Here is a 27,090-nt window from a genome sequence, read left to right as displayed (position 1 = left end):
TTTCATCTCCAACCTCTGGTTAGAGAGATAATTAAAATAAACACATTACATACAGTGTCACTGCTTCTTAAGACTGTATAACGAGCCTTCCATTTGTTGGTGCTTTTCCTAAAGACCCAGCTGGTGCAGTTACTGTGAGGCTTTAGGAAACATAGAGAAGGAAGAAATCTCCATAGAGCCTAATCCAGCCCCTCGCTGCTGCGCTCGTACCACACAGTCCTCTTCAGAATGCATGGCAAGAAATTCTACCCCTTGCTGCTATGAAAACATGATTTAACACAGCAGTTCAGAAACAGGTTGGGAATATACATATACACATATATATGCATACATATTTCAGATCTCACAAACAGTCTCCTGGTGCTGGGAGATGTACTACTGCTTTTGAATGTTTGGAGTGAGGCAGTAGTGAAATAAGGAGTCGCAAACGCATTTCACACAGGAAAGTCTTTTTGGTTTTTTTATCTATTTAATTAATTATTTTGCAACTGGTGGGTGATTACTAATACAAAGAAACCGGGTCTTGCCCAGCTTTGTTCAACCTGAGCGATCCTCCTTGGGCAGCTCCTCTCGAATGGACCAGCACAACCCAAGCGCCAGCCCGAGCCCGGCGTGGTCTTGTGGGATGCTTGCCAAATAGAAGTAGCATGCCATCAAAAAAAAAAAAACAAAAACAAAAAAAAGCCCACAAAGAAACAAAAAGACTCCTAAAAGTACGCCAGGTTCCAAACTTCGCAGCTCGAACCACCTGAAAACGGGATTATTTTTCACTGCTCACAACAACATTTCCTCCATAAAACTGCTGAAATAACTTCAGTGATCTAAAATGGAAATCTGGAGCTGCTCTTAGGGCATAAAAGAGAAATAGTTGTACTTTTTAGCAGCTCGACAGTAAAGTTCCTCTGAGATTCTCTCAACCTAAGGAAATAATCAATTTTGCAAAAGAACATTTTACAGAGAGAAATGGAGTTGGGAGTCCTGAAAGCACTCGCTTTCCCCAGCTGTGCTTGAGTCAAAATAAAACAAAATAGAAGCCAAACTCCTCCTTGACCTCTTTTCCTGAAAGATACCAGTTTGGGAGTTGAACCCCGCAGCATCTCTGCCCAAAACACTGATGCGGAGCACCTCTAACACCAACACTCCTCCAGCTGCCAGCAGCCCTGTGAGGCTTTGGTGACCCATCGCCACACTCCAATGCTGGGCTTCCTCTTCGCCCAGATTTGGGAAGTCCCATGCACTGGCTAAGGGAGTTGGGTTCTCCCAATGGGTTGGGCTCTCCCAATGGGTTGGGTTCTCACCCCTCTATCTGACCATCTAAGCTTGCTTGGCCATGCCCTGCCTGAGATACAAGACATGAGGACCACGGGACAACAAATGCTCAAGTCAGCTCCTCAGCCCCTGGTGTCTGTTTCCCAGTAGGCGTTTATTAAGTTTTCAGTCTAGCTTATATCTGTATTCCCCAAAAAACGACCATGATAAAAATTACCACCTTAGTTGAGCTGAATTACTTTGAGCGCTAGAACAGAAATGCCTTCTATGAAATTAAATATTCACAGCTGTGTAGGAAAAGGGTGGTTTACAGCCTGGAGATTGCAGACTGCTATTATGGCACGATTAGCAGACACAAGCTTTCCTGGAAGTTGTCTGTCTCAGTGCACTGAAAATCCCCATTATCCTGGTGTGTCCTGAGCACCCTCATGTCTATCAAGGCACTGCTGTGTGTTGTAGCTGCTCCACTTTGGATATTGACTGAAGACTGGTGGCCCGCAGCAGAAGGAAACAATGCATTCATGAAGATCCTTCATTCCAACACACTTTTATAAAGCTTATGTGTTCCCATGTGTATGACACGTGCATAAATAATGCAAGAATAGCACAGCTGAGCACAGACGCAGGGAGGGGAACACATGAATGGTACTTCTGGCAGTGTCAAAGTCCCACCCTGGGCTAAGCCAAACCACTCCACATTTTCTCTGTTTGCAGTGCAAATAATGAATGCACAGCTGGAAGGTTCAGTGCAAGTTTTAATTAAATCATGACTGCTTCCATCCCTTAACAAACCCATAACAGAAGTCCAGAGTTTCCATCAAATACTTGAATATGCACTGGACATTGAGATAGAGAACATTGTCCCGAGGTCTCCAGGCACATGCGCCAGATGCCGTACTGTGTGACTGGGAACATCCAATGATGCCTGGATGTCCCTGCACCTCTTCATCCCCTGAGACCTCGTCCACATCCTGCAGAGCACTCAGCTGCCCTTCTCCAGCACTGAGATGGATGAGGAGTTGAATGGCAGCAGCTCCACAGCCTCCTAGGTGTGATGGGCATGGTAGTGATGGGTCAATGGTTGGATCAGACGATCTTAGTGATATTTTCCAACCTTAATGATTCTATGATTCTACAGAGGGAGTCAGGCAAGGCTGGGAGAGAGAAGGCTACTGCAGCTTCTGGCATAGATGGGCATGGCAGGCAGCTCCTGTGAGGGACCATGCTCTCCACCCTGGCAGCATGACAGCCATGAGCACAAGGTTGTGGTCCATGCCACCTCTCCACTCAGGCCATACAGCCTTTCCACACTTCCCCTCCCCATAATATACCTCATCGGGAACCAAATTATAGAACCAAAATGAAAGAGAATGAGAAAGCACTGCTCAAAGTCAACTATATTTACTTTTCAACACATTACCTAGCTGTGGATGTTAGCACAAGAGAAAGATATACTACTTTCTATTCTATTTCCTTAACTGTTCCTAGTTTCCTTCAACAAATCAAAGTGTTTTCTTGAAGGGTGAGAAATTTGTTTCATATACTATTCTCAATTTGCTGCAAGGGCTTTAAAGAGAAGAATGCTTGGTTGTGTAAGAAAACTTAATGATGTCCTGCAGTGTTGTGGCCATCGCCAATTTATTTGGCTTTTAGTAGAGTTGAACTATTTCACATTATGCCTATCCCTTGCCTTTCAGACTGTCACTCTGAATAGTTACCTATGAGATGAGGTACCAAAGGCTCACCCAGAGCTGGAAAGCTGTCCTACTCTTTTTCTGCCAGAACCAGGACTGATAACTGTTTTTCACCGCTGGTTGCTACAGTAGGACTATTGTAGGACACTTTTGCTACCCAGCATATGTACAGCAATAATTTTTTATTTCAAGCAACCTAGCTGTTGCTATTACCATTCAACTATGAGGGCTGCTCTGGAAGTCATGCCTCCTATTTCATAATGTTGGCCCACAATCTTAGAGGTGGATGCTGGTGATACGGCAGTATTGGTTGAGTCTTCCCACCGATATTCAGTTACATGTTGTTGCCGTGTGACAGATAGCAGCAGATGGGCAGTCTGACAAAATGATATCTGACATGGAAGTGTGTATGGAGTAAAGGTGTGTCACTGAATTCCTCCATACAGAAAAAATGGCACCCACTGACATTCATCAATGCTTGCTGAATGTTTCTGGAGACCAAACAGCAGATGTGAGCACAGTGGAGTGGTGGGTAGTGCATTTCAGTAGTGGTGACAGCAACATGAAAGAAAAGCCATGTTCCACACGGTGATGCACAGCTGTCACATAATGAAATGAAGAGTGTCTTGATCAGCTCATCTGCACAAATCAGTGGATTACAACCAAGAACTGTGTACCAAGCTGAATATTAGCTTCAATGTGTTGGAAACAATGGTAGCAATGTTGGAATATCACAAGAGGGTCCTATGAATGCTCACACTGGGACAGAAAGAACCCCGTATGCAAGTTTGTCAGGATCTGCTGAACCAATCTGAGGGTGAAGGTGATAGTTTCCTGGATCACATCATTACTGGAGATGAGACATGGTGCCACCACTACAAGCTGGAGTCAAAACAACCACCCTAGGACTGGCAACATGAATTCCCCATCGAAGAAAAAGTTCAGGATGCAGCCCTCAGCAGGTAAAGTCACGTGCACTGTCTTCTGGAACAGGAAATGGCAGATGGAAGATGGACAGCATGGACAACATTTTCCTGTCTATGATGCTGTCACAGCAGCTGTGAAACAGTGGGTCACCTCCACTGGTGCAGATTTTTAAGACTGTGGCATGCAGGCTCCTGTTCACTGCTGGCGAAAGTAATGGTGACTATGTAGAAAAGGAGTGTTTTGTAGCTACGAATTTGCTCTACCATATACTGTTACTGTGCTCCTTGTATCTGTTGTAGCTTCCGTGGAAATAAATAGGAGGCATTACTTTCAGAGCAACCTATGTACCACCTAGTTTTCAGCTCCAAGGGATGCCCAGCCATGTTGTTCAGATCCATCCAGGTGTCATCATACAGCTTTGCTGAGGAGACACAGAGGCTGCCATACACTGGGGACGCAGGCAAGTATCACACACTCCTTCCTTCTCCCCACAAATATTTAAGCTCAAAACAATGGTGATGCTACAGAGGAAAAGATCAACAGAGAAAGATAACTGCAGTGAATAGAATGCAAAAAGCATTCTAAATCCACACCAGCCACCACAATTCAAAAACATGTGCCAGCTTGGAAAGGACAAAGGTTACCATTTGAGATTCCCTGCAGTTGGGATCCTGCAGGAGCGTAGGCCAAATGATGCAAACAGCAGTCAATGAGCATCTCTCCATATGTGTACAAACCTATTTGAGTTAGACTGCAGCCAGAAACATCACTAGCCGTTTTCACCACTTCGACTCAGTGTCAGAATGACACAATTGAAAGGCTCCCAGTACTGCTGTTGGGTTTGGCCTGGTCTCTCCAGTTTCAGCCTGATTTCCTCACCAAATGACACTCAGCCATACAGCAGTCTTTCTCCTGCTCTTAATTCATTCCTCCTTTGTTTCCCTCAACTCCCAAGCTGAAAAGAGAAGAAAAACAACTTTAAAAAAAAAAAAAAGGAAAAAAAAAAGACCAATTGAGGCCAGCCAGTTGCATTTTGCTGCTATAAAAATAAATATTAAAGGAAGGGGTTTCCCTCATCTGGCTGTGTAGACCATTCCTACTTTTGGCTGCAAGTATCAATGCATTTGCAAATCCCTGCCAAACACAGCAGCCGTCAGTGCAAAAAGTGGTACAAGAAACAAAATGAGCATAGGGTGTAAATATAAAGCAAGAAATCACTTCACTCTGTTCAAGTAACGGTGTTTATTTCTCAGCTACTGTGGAAAATCAGCGCCGGTAGGTGCTGGTAAGCCTTTTTATTTTAGTAAGAGCATCTCTGTATTGATATCAGGGAAGCTGGAGCTGAAGCACCAGCAACCACTGCTCAGGTGCCAATGTCTTGCAGAAATGCAGTGAGAGGGGAAAGTCTGCACATATCGAGCACTGAAAAACAGCATCCAAGGGCAAAACTGATGTTTTCTGTGATTGCCACACAGGGTTGGCATCCTCCTGTGGCAGAGATCCCTGTCCTGGTGCGGCTCCCCGGGCACCCCAAGGCTCTGATGGCTCTGTTTGTCCCTAGGACTAAAAGGTTTGTAGGAAAAACCCACGAGCCTGTCACTTTTGTGGCTGTTTCTCTTTGTCCTGAGGATACCCAGCACAGCCTGGGCACTGTATCAGCATATTCTGTTAGGAATCAGTAATTTGGGTCCCATCCTTTCCCTCCAGCTAGATCTTAAATTTTATTTATTTATTTTTTTTAAGGCAGAGAATACAAAGAGATGGAACAAAACGTTATCCTTGCAGCCTGCCCATCCTGCAGCCCCACCAGCCTGTCCTACCCATTCATCACCCTCACGGCAGTGATGGCTTTATTGAACGTGGATTTGTTACGCCTCCAGGTCCCACATAACCAAACACCCTCCGATATTTTCGGAAGCCAAGAGAATACAGGCTCAGACAATGAAGCTTCTATACATATAATCAGAGAGGACCTTTTATTATTTCCCACTGATCTAAATGCGTATAAATTAAATTAAGATTTGGAGTCTTGTGTCGAAGAAAGTCTGCAGGAGCAGATGCTTTTTTCCAGCATTCTACCTGATTTGGGATCCAGGGCACAATTACATTTCTGAGAGCAAATCCACGTACTGCTTAAATGCATCTCTGCTACACACTCCAGGAGGAGAAGTTCTGAACGAAGGAAAATAAAGCTCAATTCACACCCTACTGTGAATAGCTGTTGAGAAGAAACACACTTTCCCCATTTAAAAATCAGATAAAAAGGTAGTTCACACAACATTTACCCTATCTTTCAAAATAACCTGCTATATGACAGTAATCTCTTCCTTCTCATAATATATTTAACGAGGGGGAAAAAAAAGCACACATGCCACACATGCACACCCCTTTATGGACACCCTTTCTCCAATGCTCTTGTTATTCTACCAGAACAATTCTTCAAAGCTGTGGAGATCACTGTATGTCACCTTCTTTTTGAAAGATCAGATACACTGCATCAAAAAGCATGCAGGAAAAGTTCTAGGGCATGGAACCAATTTCTGCACACTTTTATCTGGGTCAGCTTTTCTATTGATTCTGCAAATACCATATCATTTTTTTTTTAAGCCAAGATTTCTTTTTTGTTGTTTAAAAAGAAGAAAAAGAGAAGATCAGAACTTAAGTCAAACACCCACCTGAGCCAAGGACTAATTCTGCTGGGTGACTGCAAATCAAAACGGTAGATACAAAAAATAATAAAGCCTAACTAACATTGAAAGAGCATCTGGATTGATTTCTAAATTCACTAAATACCATTTTCCCACACTGCCTCTTTCTTTACTGTACACATTTAATCCTTACTGTTACATGCATGAGACAGCTGACAATGTCTAGGAAAGCTAATGTGAGGCAAGCACATGAAAAGCACTCACACATGTTTTATCATTAATGTATCTCTCCATTTTTCTGCCAGCTGCCAAGTCTTGTTCCACGGTTATGACCTATTTGGCACAGCTTCCAGCTCTGCTTTATGTTGTCTCGTCAACCCCAATGTCTGTCTTGAAGTGCTCTGTAGCAGAAACAACAAAAAAGACCTGGCCTCAGGTGATGAAAGGCTGGATTTTGTTTTAGGATGAGCTATCTTGAAGTCTCTTACCACCTCCATCTGCACACATAGTTGGGAAACAGAGAAGGGGTACTTCTAGGACAAAGCCTACCAACAGGTGATAGTCTGTAGTAGTAGCAACTTAAAGGATTGCTAACAACTCCAGATGACAGCTGAAAAAAATAAAGTAGTTGGGAAGTCTAATTAACTCCTGGTAAAAACAAAACTAATGAACTAACTGACTCACAAGTGCTTTTCCAGCATGCAGTCCTTTTAATTCTGAGATGCTTTTTGCACATTTTGATGGTGGTAGGAATAACTGGGAATAACTAAGCATTGCCCAAGAGCCTGATTAGCCAGCTTACTTCTGCTGGAAGCTAGGCAAACATTTTGGCAAGACTTGTTTTTGCAGGGAACCACCCATGTGGCAAGTGGGGCCATTTGCATGAGTGCTTCTGACTCAGAGCTGGAGAAGGATCTGACTCAGCTAAGCATCTCCTTCCTGGCCCTCGAACACCAGTCTGGAGGATCACCAGGATGGATCCCTAAGCTCTGTCAGAGTTGGATCTTTACATTTCATTTTTCCCGTCTTGAGAACTGAGATGGAAAAATGAGTCACAGTTTCCTTTACAGCAACTGTGTGATGCCATCAGCACTCCCAACCCAGCAGAAAAATGATTTTGGATACAGGAATGATCAAACCCCAACACTGGGCTGGTGGTCCCCTCTCCCTTATGCCTCTCCACTAAGCTGTATGTTCTCCATTCTCCAGCACTTTGCTGGCAGCTCCATCTGCTTTTACTCCAGGCCATCACAAGGTCATCATTACCCACACAATTTGAGGAGACTAGTGGATGCAGCTCCTGCTCAGCAGACTCACCCAAGGAGATGCTTCCCCAAATCCTGCTTGTCTCCTAAGAATGGGCTCAAGGGGTGGGTTGAATCACGGAATCATAGAATCATTGAGACTGGAAAGACCACTAAGATCTTCTAATCCAACCATCAACCCATGCCAGTGACTGCTATGGACCATGTCCCTCCGTGCCACATTTACCCTTTTCTTGAACACATCCAGGGATGGTGACTCCACCACCTCCCTGGACAGCCTGTTCCAATGCCTCACCACTGATTCTGGGAAGAAATCTTTCCTTATTTCCAGCCTTAACCTCCCCACCATCCTGGACCTGCCACTTTTCTGCTCCCCGCCAAGCCATGCTCCACTCGAGCTGAAGTGCAGTTTCTAATACACTGCTAATTGCAGAATTGTTGCTGTATTATATCCAGACTTCTGCATTTTGCTGTTATTAATTGATTGCTTGGAGCTTCGCAATCTTTCGAAGAAAACACCTTGAAAAATTAGGCTGGGGAGAATCACATTAAACAGGGAAACGAAAACGTCTTCCTAGCTGTGCCGTAAAAACTAGGCCAGGCTTCTCTCTGCCAAATCTCCATGTATCCCTGCAGCAGTAACAGTTGGCACAATTCTTAAAATACGTACAGGTTGTGACAAGGCCGGCTGATTAAAGACCAGCTCACAGAGCTGGGAAAGCTCAAAGCCATAGCGGTGAGTTTTAAAACTAGAGAGGCATCGCGGCTTCAAAAGAAACCTCTCGTCCGTCAGCTGCTTTCGGCCCTGTGCAAGATGAGTGACCAACACAGACCTGTCCCTCCTCTCCATCACCTCTGCGGGGATGTGCAGGACTGATCTACCTCAGCTGCTCCCATCGCTTTCCTGTCAAGTATCAGTGACTCACCACCACAATAGATTTAATGGGAAATACTCTAACCTCCTTATCACAGATGAGGTAAGGCTGACTGGAAATTTGGCTTCATCACACCCATGTCTCCATTAAAGTCCCCATGTCCCAACAGCACAAAGTACTGCTGGGCCGTGTTCTCACAGAACTCCAGCTCCCAGCTCTGGTGGCCACAGGCCTGGCTGCTCCTCACCATCTCATACACCCCAAACCCTCTTCTGCCTGCCTATGGCCTCTGTATTTAAATATTCAGGCAACTTTGCAACTAACACAATGCTTTTTATGCTTGTGCTGTTCCACTTGGACTTCAATAAGCAGCTTCTGGCCACCTGTTCCACAGCAAGTCACCATACGTGGGGTGGTTGTCTTTGACAGAGCTGTTGGGCAAATGAGTCAGTGATAGGTGTAGGTGCACGTGGAACTTGGGCAGACTCTCTTAAACCAAATTCACAGACAACTACAGGCAAATATTGTGCTCCCGTTTATACACAACACCTCAGTGCAGGAAATGGTGGTTTGGAAGTACCTGGCATAGCACAAGTTTGCCTCACAAACTGTCTCCTTGTGACACTCTGTGATGACTTCCCAATAATTATGGAGAAGCAGCGACAGTGACCAGGGTGAGTCCGCAGAGCAACCTTTGTTGTCTCAGTGCAAACTGCTCAGATTAGATGTAACTCAGGCTTTATTTGTACTTACATGCTAGCATTTTCCAGATTAAATGCAGGGGATAAAGCAAAACCCTCAGTGTCTCTACTGCATTGATCCTAACTCCGCCACAAACTCACACATACCCCACTGAAATGACCAGGCCCCACATGAGCCCAGAAATCCCTTTATGTAGAGCCCTTAGCACTACAAAGAGGTCTGTAACACTCTGCTCAGAGATGAATGGTGCTCAGACATCTCATTCTTGGTGGAAGCTGTATTTGAAATCTTTTCCTACTGTCCTCAGAGGGGTTTCACATTTTACATGTGTGACAAAGCACATATGGGTTGCAAGAAAATAAATCACGACTACATAGCATTGCCTGAAACCTAAAGCATCCATGAACCAAACTTCATCACTAGCTTCAAGATGCTCAAAACACCTCTGGTACTAAAATAAAGGCAGAATGTGGTGCTGGAAGATTAAGGTCTCTCCAAGCCCTGTCAAGTTATACTGTCTGAAAACAGCAACCAATGTAGGGCTTTATTATCATGGAATGCCAACAAATACCAGGCAGTGCTTCTGATCTATCTTAGTTTGGTGCATATAATTTTAATTAAAGCATTTAAGTAAATACAGATGCAAATTAGGCTCAGTATAGCATCTGGCAAATTGCTATCAGAGCCCCGAGGCTACTGGCAAATTATCAGCATGTGCCTCTGTGATGTGAAGTTACCAGATCCAGTCTTGGTCAAGGCACTGTGTATTTTGTTTTGCTACTTGGCTTACATTGGAAGTAAAACCTCATATTGGTACATACATAAGAAGTTGAATTGTCCTCCGTTTAAAAAGGAGCTCTTAGGAGGTAAACCAACATCATTAAAATCTGTCCTTTAGACAGCCTACATCTAGCAAGAAGAAAAAAAAACCTTTTGCATTACTGCAACACCTATCAAAGGAACTCAAAGCGCCTCTGAAATGTTAATTAATCCACACTCTCCCCAAGGGAGATCTATTTTAAAGATTGTTATATGTAGTTGGCATTATTCTTGCATTTACCAAAGGCTCACAGGAGGGAAGCCACAGAGATCGAATCTGGACCTTGCCTGCTCCTCTGTGTCCTGATCACAAGACCTCCCTCCCCAAAAATCACAAGAACTCACACCAGAGAGGTGTGAACCTCTTTGGCCTAGATATCACTGCCTCGAAGCGGTGTTAACTTCAAAACCTTGTTAAAAGTATGTGAAGGCGATTACATGACAAGAGAAATAAGGGAAAACAAATCACAAGGGGAGAAATTTTTCTGGTTTTTGGAAATTGAAGGAATCTTCAGATCATGCTGAAAGGATCTTATATTTGGAAAATGAAAAGGTACAGCCAAGATAATGTTCATGGTAATACCCGCATCAGCTCTGGCTGACTGTTCCTCCTCTCAAGGAACACTTCCATCTTTGCAACTTTGCAAGTGGCGATCAATTCTCCTTCTTTCAGAACCCACATTAAGACCAGTGCTTGGAAAGAAGCAATAGCTCCTAAGGCATAACTTAGGAGCACACTAAGGCACACTTAACTTGAGCAACAGCGATGATGCTTAAGCACGTGCTTAACACTTTCCTTACAATATACTTGTGAATTTCCCTGGGTATGAATTTTCCAGCCGTACTGAACAAAGTCAAATAACATTTCCAATTTATTCAGAAATTCTCGGGGAAAAAAAATATATTACTGATGGCAAGGAATAGGACAAGAAAACACAATAAGGTTTGTAGTCCCATGAATACGTTCACAATGTGATAAAATGTGACACATACATGACATATCATTACTATGACAACAATGTTTGGAAGGCATTTGCAACCAGCATTTTGTAAGCATATGGTCATATATTGGCCCCTTCCTGTGCTCAAAATTAAAAACAAGACAGAGGGTCAGGAGCTAAAAGCATCAAGGCACACACTGGCTTGTTTGCATTCCTGTGCCCTGATATCAGTTATAATGACTGCACATTCATTTAAATGCTTTGCTAATCAACTTCTTTTTTGTGTGTTTAGTGTTTAGATTAACATATAGATAGATAGATAGACAGACAGACAGACAGGTAAAAATGGTGAGTATTGTTAAGCATCGGGATGTCGGTATGAATCTCCCCAGTAAGAGTGAGTTCCTGGCAGCAGAAAGGAAAGTATGGAAGAGGGGGAACGGGGAAATGAGATGTGATTAAGGACACTGCACTGAGGTCCCATGCCCTGTGATCTACTGGGACGAGCTAAACATGAGTGCTTCACGCCCTGGGAAGCGAGGTGTCCCAGTTCAGCAGTGACATATACATGGTACAGCAGTCGTATTTCAGTGTTTCAGCCTCAGCTCCTCCAAAGCACCTTTGCATTTTGCCCGGATCTTGCTTTAGTAAAATCATTTTGGGGTCCACTTTGCAAGAAGAATAAATGATGATTTTCACTGGATGGGGAGGAAAGACTGATACAAAGATGACACAGTTCTAGTTCTTACTATGGGAGAAAAGTAAGTCAAAATCATAGCCTTGCCACATACTTATTCCAAGTCAGAGTCCACGTTCCCCACAGAGGCCAAGTTGGTGATCCTGATGTTTTCCTTTGGACAATCACATCTCCATAAACTGTTATCTGATCTGAGACTTAATTGGGTAATGCCAAAAGACTGAGTTATTCAACCAGCTCTGCTAAAGGTAATAGGTTACTCCAAATGTACAAACAGATTAATAAGAGGCTTGCAAGTCTGGTGTCACCTTAGCTGCCTGTGGCACTCAGCTGGCACATCCTTAGGGACCATGTGGAAATCAGTGCCTCCTACAGTGTACTGAGAAACCAAGCTACTTGAATAGAAACTCATCAGACTTTCAGAACTAGGGGGGCAGAGCTGTGCTGGAAGGAGGAAAGGGAGATGCTCTGTCCAAGAGGTAAACTGGTACTTCGTTTCCTCTGTCCACATATTTTTCTTCTTTTTATTTTTGGATCTTGCAACATTATCCAGTATTAAATCACGCTCAGCCAGAATAACAGCTGCTGTGCCCTATCCCAGAGCAGAGAGACATCAAAACCAGCCCCACAAAGACAGCTGACAGAAGAGGACACGCAACGTTAAACTGCAGCTTTCACCTCTTTGTTATGGAGGAGAATTTGAAAGCACTCCTTTAAAAATTATAGGTTCTAAGAACGTCACAACCCAAGAAGCACCTCAGCAGCAGATGAATATCCCCATCATACTGGCAAAATACTGTGTGTTAGATGGAGCCAATGCAGAAAGCCCACACACTACAAAAGCACGGCAAAATGACCTCATAGGACTGAAGAAAGGTGGTTTTTCCCAGCTAAGCAAGCCTTTCCTTGGGGCCATGCCAGCATGCATGTGTCACTCAGGAATCACACCTCTTCGTGCCCTGGGCCAGTAAAGCCTTGCTGGCAGAAGTCTACAGCGTAGGCATGGCGTAACCCCAAGCTATTTTCAGAAGAAAACGAGATGTAATCTAACTTTCCAGCACGCATTACAACTTTTGTTTTACAAAATTCAACATTCAGCCCTTGTGACTCTCCTCGAAAAGCTTCACCATTCGTAGAAGGGACTGCCAGATAAAGCAAGTTAGAGATGCCGGTGGTGTGAAGCAAAAGGTTTTACAAAAAGCCAAATAGGACAGACCTCACTGATAGGCAGGCTCTAGATCAGTGCTGTTTGAGGAGAGGATTCGGCACCCAGAGTGAAACTGTAATGTGACTTGCACACTTCTCAACTGTGCAGAGTGAATCCAACCATGTGAGCACAGCGCAAACAAGGTGAGTTTGCACTCCTGAAGCTCAGGCAAGCACTAGAAGCAGAGCACGTCAGTGAAAAATATGAGAAACTATCCTTTTCATAGAATCACAAAGGTTGGAAAGAACACCAAGATCATCTAGTCCAACCATCAACCACCACCATACCACTAAACCATGTAACTCAGTGTAACATCTACTCTTTTCTTTACAAAGGATGATTAAAATACTGTAGGACAGCTTCATCGCAGACTTAACCAGGACCCACCGTATTTAGCCAGCTGTCTATTTCCCACACTTCCTACCCCAGAACCTGTAGCCATTAGGCTGGTTTTGCTGAAAGTGCTGAAATCAGGAATCTGTCAAAGAGTGCAAACAGATGCACATTTCCTTATAAGTGTCCCACGTAGCTCAGCAACATGCAGGAGATGCATCTGGAAATTCTCTGGCTGCAGACAGCTCTTCAAGTTACAACACCAAGAAGCAAATGCTGATATTTCTCCAAAGAAACCTTCTTCTTTTTCCTGTTATCTTATAGGACGTTAAGTTTCTACTCAGTGGAAATGTTGTGTTTTCTCACTTCATTGTTACTTGATCACTGATGCTTCTGATAGGATGCTGTCCTCAGTGTTTTGAACTATATTGGGCTTCCCCCTGCTCAGGATTTTGTAACATTCCTCACCTGTGATTCAATCCCAAACTGAAAGAGGAGGAAAAGTCTGTTTGGGGGCTGACTCTTCCTAACTGCCATGGAAGAAGTAAAGAAAAGGCTGTCCAAACTTATATGAATAGCTTCATGCCCTTGGTGAGATGAGAGGGGAGATCCCTCAGGATCAGAAGGAACAGAAGAGCCCTGTAAAAGCACAGCTAATGGCACAATGGGCAACTGAAAAAATACCAACTAGGACGTGCTCTGCAGCCTTCACTGCAACTGTCCCTGGAAGAACTCCACCAGCAAAAGAGCAGGGACCCAATTTTTGCATCTGCCTATTTTCCAGCTTGTGGAGGAATTGCTTCAACAGAGTGGCAAGAATCACTCAAGATCTGGATGCTACTCTAGCAGCAACACAGTCCAGAAGCCTTCCTGAAAGAAAATTATGCTGCTTCTGAGGGAAAGCCAATCTACATTAAGCATGTCGCTGGGATTTCCCTGGAGAACAGTGTGATGGTGGAGTCCCATACAGAGCACAATATGACTACATTCTACCACCAAGCTGTACTTATGGCCAGGCTACCTAACCAGGCTCCTCAATTTATTCTCATAGGGTAAAAGTAAGGTGCCAGGCTAAACTCTTGAAGACAAGTTTGCTGAAGGATACGATTTTGCAATTCTGCCCTGGACCCACTTGAACTTTGCTTCATCATCTAAAAGTAGCAGCTTCAGGAAAGCAACCAAAGGTACTTTGATAGGATGGGGGATAACATATTGATACTCTGTAAGAGATGATAATGAGAAAGTTCTACCAGGGAGTGCTTCTGACATGGATCTGTTTTGCCACTTTGCTCCACTCCAGTGCTACCTGTAAGTACAGAAGCTGGCAGAGCATTACAAGCTGCTTGTTCCTGACACACTCTCCATCTTCCAAACACACTGGAGGCTTTTTACTTTAGAAGTAACCCACAGCTGCATGTGGAAAGACATTAAACTTTGTGTACAGACCAGTTCTCACTTCTGAAATCACACTTTAGAAAACAGCTTATGGTAAAGCCAGTCCACAAGACATACCTGTTCTCTTCAAAGCCTAGCTATCTTTTACTAAAAAACAGGAGAGGAGAGGAGAGGAGAGGAGAGGAGAGGAGAGGAGAGGAGAGGAGAGGAGAGGAGAGGAGAGGAGAGGAGAGGAGAGGAGAGGAGAGGAGAGGAGAGGAGAGGAGAGGAGAGGAGAGGAGAGGAGAGGAGAGGAGAGGAGAGGAGAGGAGAGGAGAGGAGAGGAGAGGAGAGGAGAGGAGAGGAGAGGAGAGGGAAAGCGAAAGGCGAAAGGCAAGGCAAGGCAAGGCAAGGCAAGGAAAGCCTTTCACATTTATTTACACCAGTGTTTGCTCTGCAGACGTCTATTGGAAAGAAATACAGATTCTCATCTGTCTGGCGCACCACCATCTGAATGCAGTTGGGATTTAACGGACAAGCTCCTTACTGCTGGTAGATGTAAGTGACAGGAAGACCATTTTATCTCCAAAATCCAAATAAAATAACTTTCCTGCTGCTCCTTGGTACTGGTGGAGCCAGAACAACTGACACCTTCACAGGGAAAGCACTGTTCAGTGCTCATCTGTCTGATCACGTAGAAGCCTTGTCTGGCATGGGATGGGAATGGCTGAGAGCAGCAGTTTCCAAAGAGGCTTGGGGAGCCTCATGGGACTGTCAGCTTCCAGGAGCCTCGTGGGGCTCCCATCTCTGTTTCACCACCCTTCTGTTCACGGAATCACAGAACCACAGAATCAGAGTGGCTTGGGTTGGAAGGGACCTCAAAGATCACCCAGTCCCAATCTCCCTGCCAGAGTTGCTGATCACTAAATCAGGCACTAGATCAGGTTGCCTAGGGCCCCATCCAATCTCGCCATGAATACAACATTCTGGGACAGACTACCCAATCCTCCACCTACAACGAGTCGAGTCCATTGTGAGTTGTTCCAGGACTGAAGCTTTCCCATTCTGTGCCTCTGTATGACTTACAGATTCCCTGAGCCAGGCTTAACACAGTTTGTGGCTTTTGAGTTGAATTAGCAGATCGAGCTCCAAGCTCAAGGAGAACAGAAATGGTGATGAAAGCACCTCCACTTGGAGTGGTTGCAAAGGGACTCAGTGCTTGCTGGGGATATGGCATGGGGATCTCAGTTTCCCGATGGCTCCACATCACATTAAACCTGAGCAGAAAACAGCAGTGGGAGAAAGTAGGAGATATAAGGTCACTTGACACCAAGCTCAGGTTTCCCGCAAGAGAATTCCTCCATGCACACAAAAAACCTGCTAATATTCCCTGGCCTGAATCCTCCCTCTTTCACACTAACCAGACTTTAATCAAAAATACCATGACGGTTTTGGCAAAAACATCTCCATCCTCTGCTAGCTTCCCATTGCTTGGTTACAAATTATTCAACATTTGTGCCTCAGTTTCCCCATCTATTAAGCAAAAGTAACACAACCTCTTCTGGATGGAACTTTCACACCTTGGATTTTGTAAAGGACTGTGCAAAAAAGCACTACAGGACCTACAGATCATAAGCAAAGCAGCCAAAACTCTTACGAGCAGACACTAGAGTGGGTCAGCCCAGCTATGAAGCTGCTGTGTTGCCTGGAGTTATGGGCACCAAGGGAGCAACTGAGCCAGCAGCACTGCAGCAAGCGCGTGCTACAGGCAGCCTGTGCCACTGTAGCCAGACACAGTGCGAGCTCAGAAAGCCAAAGAAAAGAGAGAAGCTGCCAACTTCTTCATATTCATGAGCTCTTTAATAATGCTCAACAAAACTTGGAGGCATGTTCACTGCTGTTGCTCCTGCCCTTTTGCACAGCGAGCAAGTCATAAATATTTCAGGGGAAGAGTCCAGAAAATTTGCAAGATTGGTCGTAGCCTTTTACAGCATTAATGAGCAGGCCATTAATAGTTAATGAAACAGCTGCTGGTGATCTCAGAGGTAAAGGCAAGATGAGAACAGCAGTGTTTGCCCACTCACTACAGTGTGATAATGTGAAGGAACAGCCTGATCCTTTTATTGGATCCTCCCCAACAGGAGAGGACCATGGAGATGGGTGGAAGGCCCCCAGTGCAGCTCCAGCCAGGCCCTCTGCAGGCCGTACCCTGTGCAGGCCCAGAGATGGAGGTTGCTGCAGAGGAGCTCCACAGCTGTCCCAGTGCTGCATTGGGGTGAGGAAACTGGAACATATGCACAGCATCCCGAAAGCATGTCACAGAATCACAGAATGGCCTGAGTTGAAAAGGACCACAATGATCATCGAGTTTCAACCCCCCTGCTATGTGCAGGGTCGCCAACCACCAGACCAGGCTGCCCAGAGCCACATCCAGCCTGGCCTTGAATGCCTCCAGGGATGGGGCATCCACAACATCCTTGGGCAACCTGTTCCAGTGTGTCACCACCCTCTGCATGAAAAACTTCCTCCTAATATCCAACCTAAACCTCCCCTGTCTCAGTTTAAGACCATTCCCCTTGTCCTATCTCTATCAACCCATGCAAACAATTGTTTCCCCTCCTGTTTATACGCTCCCTTTCAAGTACTGGAAGGCCACAATGAGGTCTCCCCGGAGCCTTCTCTTCTCCAAGCTAAACAAGCCCAGTTCCCTCAACCTTTCCTCATAGGAGAGGTGCTCCAGCCCTGTGATCATCTCAGTGGCCCTCCTCTGGACTCATTCCAAGAGCTCTGTGTCTTCCTTATACCGGGGGTCCCAGGCCTGGACGCAGTACTCCAGATGGGGCCTCACAGGGGCTGAGTAGAGGAGGGCAATCACCTCCCTCTCCCTGCTGGCCACCTCTTTTTTAATGCAGCCCAGAACACAGTTGGCCTTCCGAGCTGCAAGCGCACACTGCTGGTTCATGTCCAGCTTCTCATCTTCCAGGACCCCCAAGTCCTTCTCCGCAGGGCTGCTCTCAAGGGGTTCTTCCCCCAGTTTGTATGAACACCTGGGATTGCCCTGGCCCAAGTGCAGCACCCTGTATTTCACCTTCTTGAACCTCATAAGGTTCTCATGGGCCCACTTCTCCAGCCCATCCAGGTCCCTCTGGATGGCTTGCCTTCCTTCCAATGTATCGACCGGACCGCTCAGCACGGTGTCCAGGTAGAAACATGAAATATGTATGTGCAGGTGTATGCGTGCAGCTCCAGCAGTGAAAGGACAGGTCCCTGTGAGCAAAGCCATTCAGGGAACAGGATGCAGAAATTCACCCACAAGAGTCAAACCCACCAGAAAGCGGTCTGCATCGGTCCTGCTGCTCCCACAGCCAGAGAACCCATGAGAGCTGGATTCTCATACATGAAGCTTTCCCTGCAGACCAATTGTTAGAGGTCTGCAAAAAGCAGCAAGGATCTGTAGGGAGGAGGCTCTTTGATGACCCTGAGGTGTATGAGGACAACACAGACCCACTACTAGTCAGCACATACTGAGGGGTTCGTAAGCAATCTCAGCCTTAGAACAGAGTGCAGACTACACTTTGGGCTTTAATGCTCAGAATTGGCCATCAGCAGCCTTGCAATTACTGGAAAGAAAAATATGGAAAAAGAAAGCTTAATTTCAAAGTTATAATCTTCACGCTGCCCTTCAGAACAGCGTTGGTAAATAGTCCTGAAGTCAAGTACAACTGCAGCATAGGGCCCTTCCTTTAAATGCCCAAGCTATCTGCAGGTACCAGCTGGAGAGACAAAAGGATTCTCTGTCCTCGCACCCTGCTTTCGCCTAAAATGTGTGCTGCTGGCTGAGAACCTCCTGGCACGATGCTTCCTAGTTTGTAAGCAAACCAGTCCTTGCCTTTGCTTGCCCTCAGACAAGACTCTGCCTGCTCAGTTTCAACGCAGATCAAGGGTGGCCTCAACAGATAGTCCCTGTATGAAGACCTGTAAAGTAAGGGTTTACTACATCCAATTTGAACCAATTAGTTTTATTCTGTAACTTGATCAAAAGCTGTCATTTACCAAACACACCTTGAAAAAAATATTACTGTGTACACATAATAAAAAGTAAATAACTAGCAATAAATGCTCAGTGCTTCCTTTCAAAGCCCATAGCAAGCAACTTTCCTTCATGCTTTAACTGGGGAGCACCTAAAAGCCATCATAAACCTTGACTTAAAGACTTCAAGACCTCAAACTATTTATATCATTTTAAGGATGAAACTTCATGAATGAAGAGTCCTGCCAAACCCAGATGTGCATTGGGCTTTTCCTCACCCTCATACCAGATGTTTTACGTAACTCAAGAATGGACATTTTAAAACCACTGACAAGTCAAAAAAGGTTAATGACTGAAAAGATACACTCAATTGCAAATGTTACTTCATCAGCTTCCTATCTTAGTCATCTTTTACATTAAAAAAGAAAGTAACAAAATTCTTGATATTTTCCTTCCTCTATTAGTAGTATTGTGAAATTTCAGTAAGAAGTGTGTGTTAAAATTTACCGATTCCAACTTTTTGAGTGTTTTTAAACTGATTTTAAAACATCCAACAGGCACAAGGATCACCCAAGGACCAGCCAAAAATTCAACAAGCTGCCATGCAAGCCAAGCCAGGCAGACACAGAGAAGGTGAGCAATGCTTCAAGATGGGTATCCACGGATTGTAAAGGATCAGTAATAAACCATAGCAAATAACAATCCCTTCCTCTGCCATGCGTGAAAAGGAGGCAAGGAAGGGTCCTCCAGATGGGCTGCACCTGGGAAAGGTAACGGGGAAGGATGCATTAGGTCCAAGGCAGCAAAGGGAAGCAGACGATCAAACTGCAACCCTTGGCTACAGAATCATAGAATCATTAAGGTTGAAAAAGACCTCTAAGATCACCTAGCCCAACCATCAACCCAAGCAACTCACCCCCACCATGCCCACCAAACCATGGCCCTCACAGGTACATCTCCATGTTTCCTGAACACCTGTTGGGATGGTGACTCCAGCACTCCCCTGGGCAGCCTGTTCCAGTGCCTCACCACTGTTTATGAAAAGAAATTTAAATATACACAGAATTTAACAGTCCACCGTGCAGTGGTTTCCTGTGCAAACACATCATTCCTGAAACACAGTAAACTACACCTTGCACCACTGCACACAAAGCATCCAAAAAGTCAGGCGGGTGGCAGAGATGGATGCTATTCTCATCCCCATTTGCTCCCCGCTACCTCTGCAAGTACAGCATCCTGCAAACAGCCCCAAATCCTTTGCCATGAAGTACCACAGACCTCTACTGCAACAGCACCAGTTTTTGGAGGCAGCAGTACTGGGATTAAACATCCAATGCCCTCCTTGCAATGCAACTTGCATACCTTCAGTGGGGTGCTGCATATTTAATAGCACATTACCAAGCAGGTCCCTCGCTCAATCACATACCACAGAATCATGGAATGGCTTAGGTTGAAAGGAACCTTAAAGACCATCCAGTTCCAGGCCCCTGCTGTAGGCTGGTTGCTCCTCACCAGCTCAGGCTGCCCAGGGCCCCATCCAACCTGGTCTTGAACACATCCAGGGATGGGGCATCCACAGCTGCTCTGGGCAGCCTGTGCCAGTGCCTCACTACCCTCTGAAAGAACGTTTTTCCTTGCCATGGCTTCCCCAGCACAGAAGCAAAAAGCCACTGAACAGACCATTCACTGAATGATGCCGTGGCCATTTCTTGATAGGTGGAATTACAAACAGGTTTGTGGCCTGTGTGTGTGTGTGTGTGTGTGTGTGCCCATCCCCTGGAGATTTTTGAGCAATGTGCACTCAGCTTTGCTGGGAGGTGGAGCTCCTGAATCCGGCTGAGAGCTCCCATTCTTGAGCACCCTATGGCGCTCCTGGTTGCCTTACGGAGTGAAGAGCGTCCATTTACAAAGGAGCAAGAGTGGGGCGAAAGAAAACGAATTCAGATTTCAGGAGATAAAGTTTAAATCCAGAAACTCAGTGCTCTGATCTTCTAAGTCAGAAGAGATGGGGCTGGAGCTAATGCTTGCTCTGCTCAGCATAAGTAATGCCTTGTGACACCGCTCTCTGGCTCAGACGCACGCCGGGAGCTCACGGGCTCTGCAGGCGCGTGGCACCAAGGGGCACAGACCCTGGGGCAGCAGTCACAGCCGGCACAGCCCAGCCTCCCACCAGGCTTCAGACAGTGCTACTGCCTCCCCAGAGGTAGTTTCCCACTGTAGGAAAGCATGAAAATAAGGTACGTAGAGATAAACACTGGGATACTGGCTAACAGGACAAATGAGTGGAATTTAAGGCACCTCAAGTACGTTTAGGCTTGAAAGCAAAACACTTCAGAGAGCTAAGATTTATTTTTTTTTTATCTGCTTAACTGTGGATTTTGAAACTTGTGTTTGCCTTAAGCAGTATTTCTCAAACCACCCCTAACCCCTAATTTAACTACAAGCACACAGACGGGATGCTGGCAGATCCGCAGACAAGAAAGGCACAAACTGTTCTGAGTGATGGTAAAACTACATGGATGCCCTAACTCCAAACAAGATGTCCTATAAGGGTAGCTGAAGAAAACAGTTCCCTCCAAACACACTGCTCTTCCAGTACGTGAAGGGAGCATACAAACAGGAAGGGGATTGACTTTTTTTTACATGGTCTGATAGTTAGAGGACAAGGGGGAACAGTTTTAAACTAAAAGGGGTTGGATGTTAGAAGGAAATTCTTCACTGAGAGGGCGGTGAGGCACTGGCATAGAGAGCTGCCCAGAGAGCTGTGGGTGCCCCATCCCTGAAGACATCCAAGGCCAGGTTGGATGGGGCCCTGGGCAGCCTGAGCTGGTGGGGGGACAAACAGCACAAGGCAGGGGGCTGGAACTGGGTGGACTTTGATGTCCCTTCCAATCCAAGCCATTCTGTGATTCCTCATCACACTAATTGCCTTCTGGCAGATGAACACAATCCTGCAGGTCCCCAGGAGGCAGCAGCCCCACACCCAGCAGCCCAGCCAGATACCATCTCTGGCACAGAAACCCCACATGATGCTCTTCCAGCGTCTCGTCACCACTGACTTCCCAAAGAAAAGCCGTGTCGTGTGACAGTAATGACAAATGGCATCGGCAGTGTGGCTGCAGGAAATGCCACAGGAATGCCCAGCGGGGACAAGAGAAGGGATGCAGGACAAAGGATGGTGTCACTGCCTTGGGCTGAGCTTCCCCAGTTCTCAAGGAAACTGTAACACAGCGTGGAGGACAGCAGGCACCAGAGCCCTCATCAGCAGCGTGCTCTGAGCACATCATTTAAACACATCACTTTTCGAGGAGACAAAAGATGGGCAAAAACTCCCTGCGATGCCTGACAGTTTGTGCTGAAGAGGATACTGAAAAAAATAACAACAAAACATATTTGCTTTGGAGGTGGGAGGCAGGAAGAGGGATGGCGAAGGCATCTTGTCAAAAACACTTCAGTCTGCAACCATCAGGAATTTCCTTTATTTCATGTGAGAGCGAATCAGCAGCGCTCCCCAGCAAGGCAGCAAACCTGGGAGATGTCACTGCTCTCTGCTTCTGCCCGGCGTTCCCAGAGAGCCCCAAACCCCAAAACCTCACAGCTTTGAGCTGGTTATGCTTGGATTTTCTTCCTGCAAATAGTTTTCTCTTTTTTAAAGAATGAGTATTTTCCCACTTTTGTTGTCTGAATGAAGCGTAACGTAAAGTAACTGAAACTAATAAGCATGAAATTAGGCTGAGAGATACAAAAAAATATATATCTCTCCAGAACTTGGGAGAGTGAGAAGAGGGAACGCATGGGTTGGAGGCACGGAGACGGGGCAGGGGCTTCTTGAGAAATACTGGTGTTTTACTGAGCCCCTCTGAACAGCGCCGTCAGTTCCAAACCTGCTTCATCAGACTGTTATTTAGGTAAAAAAATCACAGTAAGATTCTATGTAAAAATAAAGGAATCTTTCACCTCATTCTTTTTTTTCCTATTCAGCTCTGCTTAAGAGATACCCATCCGGTTCCCGGCTTCCTCCTTCACTCATCAGACTGCACGAGAGGTGAAATAATCCTGAACTTGAGGGGTTATGGTCAGTGATGCACAACATGCAAGAAAATCTCTTTTTTTTCCATCCAGCAAGTCAAATACACAGCGAGCACTTACTGGAGAATTGTGGAAACAGCAGACAATTAACAACAAGAGATGCCAAAATCTACAGGTAACTCGAGGTTTCAAGTTTAAAAAGCATTCAGTATTTAAGAGGAGAAATAAAGTCAGGAGAGAAAGATTGGGAGAAAAATGGGGAAGGAAAACTAAGCTTTCAGGCCCATGATGGACAAACATGGGCACTGGAGGAGATCCCAACTCACCTCCCTCTCTGTTGATGTGAAGTTAATTCTCCTTGCCATTGATGCCAGATGGGACCACATCATAAATCACATCATTGAAGTGCTAAACATTTTATATGTATGTGTATATATATATATATATATATAAATATATCAATAAACATAATAGTACATGTAACTTCAGTGGTTTCTGCAGTGCCAGACACAGCACAGGTCATGTCCCACCCGCACTTTTGCTGATGCGGCTCATCAAAACCATGAATGGGCCCGGGTGGACAAACCCATCATCAGTGAATTCACACGAGGTGCACGTTTTTGGTGTGGCTGTGGGATTCTGACCACCGAAATGCTCATAGAATCATAGAATCATTAAGGTTGGAAAAGACCACAAATATCACCTAGTCCGACCATCAACCCATCACAACCATACCCGCTACGCCATGGCCCTCAGTGCCTCATACACACGTATGTACAAACTCTCCAAGGTCCCCCAGGAGGACTTTCCACAAGTCCCCTCCTGTTCACACATCTCACCCAGAAACCACACATCCTCCTGTCGCACCGGGTCTCCCAGTGCACAAACGTGCTTGTGGTGCTGCTGTACGTAAAGCCACAACTTCTGCAGTCAAACAGAGAGCTCAGGTTTTGTTTCAGAGCCATTCTGGGGGTCTCTCAGTTCCAGAGAACAGCTTGCTGAGTGCACTGCCCTGACTCAGAAACCGCAGCGCTTCTCCAAACAACAGAAGTGTCTCATTTCTTAAACACAAAACAAACAAACCGAAAAACCAAGCCAAGCCAACCTCATGATGTGTAAAGCCATGGCATTCTTGGAGAGGGGGCTGGAATGGTGATTCCTGAACTCTCTTGGGACAACGATGCTGGAATTGAACTCATTGGACTTTATCTTGCAAGGGCCCAGTTCATGTCATCCCACCCGGGGCTCCGCACCAACAAGCACCACTGTATGTTAAAAGTACTTTCAATGTCCTGGAAACCAACAGCTCTTGCAGCTTCTACATAAGAACCTAAAACTTGCTGCTGACCTCTGACAACACAATGCTGGCACTTCCAGACCTACATACAGCAACACCACACACATGAGTTGCAGCTGACATGGCACACATACACATACCTTGATAGAAGACCAGGAATTATTTTAATGGATGTAAGCTAAAGCCTTCAATGCCTTATTTTGTTTATTACTTACTTGGACTAACAGTCAGAGAGATCTGGAGAGCTTAATTACGGTAAGGGTAACGAAGCACTGGCACAGGTTGCCCAGAGAGGTTGTGGAGTCTCCTTCTATGGAGATATTCAAGGCCCATCTGGATGCCTACCTGTGTGACCCGTTGTAGGGAACCTGCTTTAGCAAGGGGGTTGGACACAATGATCTCCAGCAGTCCCTTCCAAACCCTGCAATTCTGTGATGCTGTGATTCTATGTGCGTGCCACAGCACTGGCTTCACACTCACTGCCAGGGAAAGGCCACTCTCTCTGGGTTATGGTTATACTAGCAAGAAAGTTAAACTAAAATTACACTCTCCACATAAAAAGTAAATGCAGCTCTGCTGCCACGTGACAGCCACGCTAAGATCTCAGCGAATTCACTTGAGACCATGTCCATTTCTAACCAAATTATAATCAAAACGCTATTTTTATTTATTCTCAGTGACTGTTCCCATTCCTTAAGTGGACGCGCAGAAATATGGGTCACAAGATCCCAACCGCAAGAGCCTGCAAGCACCATCTCTGAGGGTCATCCCAGCGAGAGCAGAGGGAAAGGAGTAACAGCAGAGGATGTCACACGTGCAAACACGCCTGGCCGAAGTGCTTCGTTCTGCGTGAAGGTGAGCTAAACCTGCTGGGTTCTGTAGTCCGGTCTGCTGCAGTTTGAATCACAGAATGGCCTGAGCTGAAAAGGACCACAGTGACCATCGAGTTTCAACCCCCCTGCTATGTGCAGGGTCGCCAACCACCAGACCAGGCTGCCCAGAGCCACATCCAGCCTGGCCTTGAATGCCTCCAGGGATGGGGCATCCACAACCTCCTTGGGCAACCTGTTCCAGTGTGTCACCACCCTCTGGGTGAAAAACTTCTTCCTAATATCCAACCTAAACCTCCCTGTCCCAGTTTAAAACCATTCCCCCTTGTCCTATCCATCCTTTGTCCTCTCACTATCCACCCTACTAGTTTGAAACTGGTCTGGGAATGTAAAAGGACATACCTTTGTCGTAGTTAACGCCAGGGCCAGCTCTCTATTTTGGGGCTTTTACTAAAAACACATTAAAATCCTTTCAAAGCAAAAGAATCAAAGTGTGACACTGCCAGCTTGGGGTGTCTCCTGCAATGGGTTATTGCTCCTACAGACGCTGGAAACCTCAGCTTGCAGCCAGGAGGAGAGAAAAGCAAATCTGCAGGACTTGCAGAGAGAGTGGCCGAAGGAGAGCTCTCCTCCCATACACCCACAGCAGAGGACAAAACTCAGCCAGGAGAACTTCTTGTGGAGGCCAAGCAGGAGAAACGTCATTTTATGGAGGTGAGTAATCACACGGACTTTGGGCTGAGTGCTGTGGGCTGTGCACATCCAGGGACTGAGCTCACCGCAGGTACCAGAAGGGGAGGGCAAACACTGAGAGCCCTGCATCTCTGCAGCAGACACGCCGAAGCAAAGTAGGGTCTGGCCAGTGACCTTAGAAATGCATGGGCTTCTTAGCATTGATACTCTCGCAACTTGCCGGCCCTTAGCTGGCTCGAACTAGTCCGGAGGGCCATCTGCAATTCTGAGTTTCAAAGGGCTGCTGAGTTCTTCCTACGGACTGAAGCCACATCTACATGAGAAAAGCTTCACCGGGACAGAAAGGTGTCACAGAGGCAAAGAACTTGGGTCACAGATACCTCTTCAACAACAGAGTCCCTCTTCTGCCGGGCTGCTCCCATCACCCCACTGGGTACCCAGGCATGCTCTGGCAGGGCCACTTCCAACCGGGTTTCTGCTGGGGACAGCAGGGCCCCCACTGCTCCTACCCACACCATCTCCAGCCTGGGAACAACCCCTGCCCAAAGCTTAACCCGGAGTTTTAAAACAAACACAACTCTTTGTAGGTGAGCTGGATGACGAGGCAGAGAGCAACAGCGATTTACAATCATCGGTCGTAAAGCAGTATTAAAAAGGCACTTGACATCTTAGTTCTCAGCCCCAATTTGGAAAGGGACTTTGCTGGAGTTCCTGTCATTTCTATTCTAAAAGATATGCCCAAACTCCTCAAACTGATGCTCGATTGGGACGAGACACAAAACTCAAGTAGGAAACACTGTGCCTGCCTGGCTGACTGCCCCGGCTGAGCTGTAGGACGGCTCCAGGCAGAGCAGCCACTGCAGTCACCGCACCCCATCACCGTCCCACCCTGCGAGTCCTCCTCTTCCCCCCAGCCCTACACCTTGGGATGCTTTGCCCCCTTCTGCTCCCTGACCCCCAAATCTTTGTCTGGATTCCCTTTTGCAGGGGGGTCCGGGGGGCTTTAAAGGAGCACCTGCTCGTGGGGATGCTCCATCGGAGAGGTGCCCGGGGAACCCCAGGAAGTGGCAAAAATTAGGGTGATACCCCCCCCAGCTGGATGGATTCCTGGGCGCAAAGTGAAAGAGAAGGGCAGCAGGAGCCCAGAGCCGGGCAGGCGGAGCTCTTCATGCATCCCAACTGAGCTCTCAAGTTTTAGTCCTAGCGAAGAGAGGACAAAACCGGAGCCTTCCACTTGCACCCTCATCCCAGAGGGGGAGAGAAAAAGGCAAGAATGAGGAGACAGACGCACCACGGCTTTGGAAACCAACTGAAGCCGAAAGGAAGGACACCCCCTCCAAAAACGAATAAATAAATAAGCGGACGCGACGTGCCCAAGGCCGAGCTACCCGAAATCTCCCGATCCCGGTGTTAAAGGGGCTCAAAGCAGACACTTTCGCGATCGCAGCGGGGCGGGCGGC

At 46.2% G+C, this 27,090-nt stretch overlaps 1 protein-coding gene across 22 annotated transcripts in view; it reads right to left on the bottom strand.

The window, feature by feature from the left end:
- Positions 1-27,090, bottom strand: part of ZHX2 (zinc fingers and homeoboxes 2) — a 67,919-nt gene that overhangs the window by 38,829 nt on the left and 2,000 nt on the right. The gene's annotated exons all lie outside the window — the stretch shown is intronic.

Source organism: Gallus gallus, chromosome 2 (genome assembly GCF_016699485.2).
Source record: "Gallus gallus isolate bGalGal1 chromosome 2, bGalGal1.mat.broiler.GRCg7b, whole genome shotgun sequence".
In the NCBI taxonomy this organism is placed as follows: domain Eukaryota; kingdom Metazoa; phylum Chordata; class Aves; order Galliformes; family Phasianidae; genus Gallus; species Gallus gallus.
The sequence above is the reverse complement of the archived record's forward strand: the minus strand, read 5'-3'. Positions and strand labels throughout refer to the sequence as shown.